The sequence below is a fragment of the Penaeus vannamei genome, chromosome 27 (genome assembly GCF_042767895.1).
Source record: "Penaeus vannamei isolate JL-2024 chromosome 27, ASM4276789v1, whole genome shotgun sequence".
NCBI classification, from domain to species: domain Eukaryota; kingdom Metazoa; phylum Arthropoda; class Malacostraca; order Decapoda; family Penaeidae; genus Penaeus; species Penaeus vannamei.
In genome coordinates, this window is record NC_091575.1 from 29,439,304 (window position 1) to 29,444,303 (window position 5,000).

Below are 5,000 nucleotides of genomic sequence, written 5' to 3' on the forward strand. Positions count from 1 at the left end.
ATATAACATAGCATGAGTATGTGCTTTGTGATACCAAATTTGCTTTGTTTATTTAACAAAACTTATTCTCATATATGCTGAATGCCATTCATCATGTCAATAGAATATGTTCCCAGTGTTAATAGCAATGCTTGGCACACAGACCCTTATGTTTGTTAATTATTTATAAGATAATTGACACGTAATATAAATGAAAATGGAGTGCCGTAGAATAGATCCACAGACATGCAGTTGGTTCACCTTTACCGATGATTCTTGTTTTTTCTTATCACAGTAACCAAGGCAAGTGTAGAAGTAAATATTGTAGTTAGGTGTACATGTGCGTAAATGAGAGTGACAGATATATTGTAACTGTCAGAACTGCATTTATATGGTAATGAAGTAGGTTTTCTTTTTATAATGAATTGCAAAAATTTATATTAATGTTACACTATATCTTTTGATTCTTTCATTGTTATCAAAGTTTTATTTAAAGTTCAAGTAGCAATGTGATTGTTGGTGAAAATTAAGCCAATTTTTACTGCATTCACAATTTGATATTTCCATACAAAAATCAAACTGGAATAACTTGTTTATTGAAAGGGAAGGGAGCTAATTTTTTTCTATATGAGAAGAGATCATGCTAATGGCTATGTATCAGGTTTCATATAAGGGATGCTGTGACGGAGAAAGCCTCTTTATGGAGGACTTCTCTGCCACAGCTCGTAGGAGTTTGGGTTTATGTTGCACGTTTGCGGGGAATGAGAGAAAATGGAAATATTTTTCTACCTGTCTACAGATCTCTATCTTTAAAGGAATTCCTGATACGCACACAGACGCTGTTGCACACAGTCAGGCTTGTGCATGTATATATTTGTATATATATTTATTTATATATATAATATATATGATATATATATATATATATATATATATATATATATATATATATATATTATATATATATATATATATATGTATAATATATATATATATATATATATATATACATATATATATATATATATATATATATATATATATATATATATATATATAATGTATATATATATGTATATATATATATATATAATGTATATATATATATATGTATATATATATATATATAATATATATGTATATATATATGTATATATATATATATATATATATATATATATATATATATATATATATGTATATATATATATATGTATATATATATATATATATATATATATATATATATATATATATTTATATACATATATATATATATATGTGTATATATATATATATGTATATAAATATATATATATATATATATATATATATATATATATATATATATATATGTATATATATATGTGTATATATATATAGGCATATATATATACAATATATGTATATGTATATATATATATATATATATATATATTATATATATGATATGTATATATATATATAATATATATATATATATATATATATAATATATGTATATATATAATATATATATATAATATATATATATATATATATATATATATATATATATTATATTTATATATATATATATATATTATATATATATACATATAATATATATATATAATATATATATATATATATATATATATATATATATATATATATATATATATATATATATATATATATATATATATATATAGTGCATACACATGCACAAGCACACACATATGTACGTACACACATACCGACAAACATACATACCTACATGGATGAATATTTATTGATAGGTATAGTGAAGATTATAACCCATAATTACATTTTTTCTAGTTTATTTGTGTACTAACGAGTGAGACTTTATTCAAGGTAAAAAACGGATAAAGATTAATTTTAGTGAACTCAAGGGATGAGAAAGTTTTATTTTTATATATATTTGTCTTTTTGTTGGTGATATTGATAAAAGGGAGGAGGAGGGAGATGATAGCGATTTTAAGAATGACGATGGCTGTGATAATGATAGTAGTCGAAATATTAGCGATAATATTAAATATGGTAATTATGATAATGGTAATATAAAACATCGTGGTAATATTTATGATGTTAATAATGGTTATCATATCGTTGTGGTCATTAAGATGAATGTTAAAATTAACTGTGCTTGTATCCCCGTCACCACGCGGGGATACAAGCACAAAAGCAAAAAGCGCGGTAAACAGAGGCGCATCGCGGTCGGCGCGCCCGGGGCATTGGCGGGGCATTCTGAAGGGAGGGTTGGGCATGGAGGGCGGTCGGGCATGGCGGCTGGGCACTTGGCCAACCACTTTCTCTCCAGCGATGCGTCACAGCGCCGGCCGGGTGGAAAGTGAAAGCAATGGGCCTATACGAGTTCACTGTCGCGCTCGCTGTCACATGGCTGGCTCTCGGTCTCTTCTCGTCTGGGCCGGTTTTTTTTTTGGTCTTCTTTTTTGAATGGTTCGGTTTTGCCTTTGCTCTCTTTTCGACCATGGATTTTATTTGTGTTTGGTTTTCTTTTTTTATATGCCCCATCTATATATTTTTTTGTTTATGTATTATATATATATATAAATATATATATATAAATATATAAATATATATATATATATATATATATATATATATATATATATTTTGAGGGGGTCCATAATATTTTTTTCGTCATTTCGTGCGTCTGTTGGCCTCTTTCTCTCATATCGCTAGCTTCAAAGGCTTATAGCATATGCGTATGAGGCAGCACTTTTGCAGTATAAAGAATGACTTTTAACTTCGTGTCTAGCCAGTTAGTAAATGAAGGGGTGTTTATGCGAAGTCGGTTTCTCTCTCTCTCTCTCTCTCTCTCTCTCTCTCTCTCTCTCTCTCTCTCTCTCTCTCTCTCTCTCTCTCTCTCTCTCTCTCTCTCTCTCTCTCTCTCTCTCTATTCTTCTCTCTATTCCCCTCTCCCCTCTCTCTCTCCCTCCCTCTCCCTCTCTCTCTCTCTCTCTCCCTCTCTCTCTCTCTCTCTCTCTCTCTCTCTCTCTCTCTCTCTCTCTCTCTCTCTCTCTCTCTCTCTCTCTCTCTCTCTCTCTCTCTCTCTCTCTCTCTCTCCCTCTCCCTCTCCCTCTCCCTCTCCCCCTCTCCCATTCTCTTTCTCCCACGCGCATTCATATCTTATACACATTTATTCATACACACACGTGTGTACAAACACACAAGCGTCGCGCACACAATATATTTTCCTGCCCTCCTTTCTCTCCTCTCTCATCTTCCCATTACCTCTCCCTATCGCCACTCCAGTCCTTTATCTCCTTCCCTCTCCTCCCCTCCCCTCCTCAGCCTTCTTTTTATCTCCCTTACTACTATTCCCTTTTCCCCTACCCTCTTCTATCCTCATTCTTCCCCTCTCGTCCCCTCGTCTTCCCTTTCTCTCTCCTGTCTCTTCTCCTCTTTCTTCTCCGCTTCTTCTCTCTTCCCTTCTGTCCCCTCCCCGCTGTCTTCCCCTTCCTTACTTCTCCTACCCCCTTCCTTCCTTCTCCTCTCTTCACCCCTTCCTTCCTCCTTCCATACCCTTCCCTATTTTTTCCCTATCTCCTACCCCTTCCCCATCCCCTTTCCCTACCCATTCCCATACCCATACCCTTACCCCTCCCTACCCCAACCTCTTCCCTTACCCCTACCCCTACCCCTTCCCCTTCCCCTACTCTTACCCATTCCCATACCCCTCCCCTTCCCTACCCCTTCCCCTACTCTCTCCTTCCCCCTTCCCTTCTCCTTCTCCCTTCCCCTTCCCCATCTCCTTTCCCTTCCCCTGCCCCCTTCCCATACCCCTACCCATACCCCTTCCCCCTACCCCTTCCCCAACCCCTTTCCCTACCCCCTTCCTCACCCCTTCCCCATCTCCTTCCTCTACCACTACCCCTACCCCTTCTCTTTCTACCTCTTCCCATTCCCATTCCCCTTCCCCTTCTCCTACCCCTACCCCTACCCCTACCCTACCCCCTACTCCTACCCATACCCACTTACCCCTTCCCCTACACCTTCCCATAAACCTTCCCCAACCCTTCCCCCTTAACCCTTCCCCTTCCCCACCCCTACCCCACCCCTACCCCCTACCCTACCCCCTACCCCATTTCTTCTGACGCCACGTATTTCGCCAACTCTCTGTCAGCCTAACAGCAGCCGACGAAATCTTGTTCTAGGTCATAGCATCATTCCGATAATGGGTGATGTGGTTTTATTACTGTTATTGACGTGAGAGCGGAGAATTCCTCTGCGCGTGGTGTTTTGATGGCTGTTTGATACGCTGTTACTTGGGGGGGAGTATTTTGCGAGTGCGGTTTTATGGGGTATTTGGGTTGTGTTCTTGGATTGCCATTTTGTCTCTCTTTCTCTCGCTCTCGCTCTCGCGGTCTTGCACTCTCTCTCGCGGTCTTGCACTCTCTCTCTCTCTCTGTGTGTACCTCTCGCTCTTTCGCTCCCGTGCTCTCGTGCTCTCTCTCTCTCTCTCTCTCTCTCTCTCTCTCTCTCTCTCTCTCTCTCTCTCTCTCTCTCTCTCTCTCTCTCTCTCTCTCTCTCTCTCTCTATGTATCTCTCTCTCTCTATGTATCTCTCTCTCTCTATGTATCTCTCTCTCTCGTGCACTCTCTCTCTCTCGTGCACTCTCTCTCTCTCTCGTGCACTCTCTCTCTCTCTCGTGCACTCTCTCTCTCTCTCGTGCACTCTCTCTCTCTCGCTTACTCTCTCTCTCTCTCTGTTACTCTCTCTCTCTCTCGGTTACTCTCTCTCTCTCTCGCATGCTCGCTCTCTCTCTCTCGTGCGCTCTCTCTCTCTCTCGTGCTCTCTCTCTCTCTCTCTCTCTCTCTCTCTCTCTCTCTCTCTCTCTCTCTCTCTCTCTCTCTCTCTCTCTCTCTCTCTCTCTCTCTCTCTCTCTCTCTCTCTCTCTCTCTCTCTCTCTCTCTCGCCAACCCACCCTCCCTCCCTCCCCTCTCTCTCTCTACTGCTCCCTCTCCCCCTCTTCTCTCTCCTTCCCTTCCCTC

The 5,000-nt window shown here is 38.4% G+C and overlaps 1 long non-coding RNA gene across 1 annotated transcript in view; it reads left to right on the top strand.

Moving 5' to 3' along the window:
• The window catches only part of LOC138866920 (uncharacterized), a 48,471-nt gene that overhangs the window by 7,420 nt on the left and 36,051 nt on the right, over nucleotides 1-5,000 (top strand). The gene's annotated exons all lie outside the window — the stretch shown is intronic.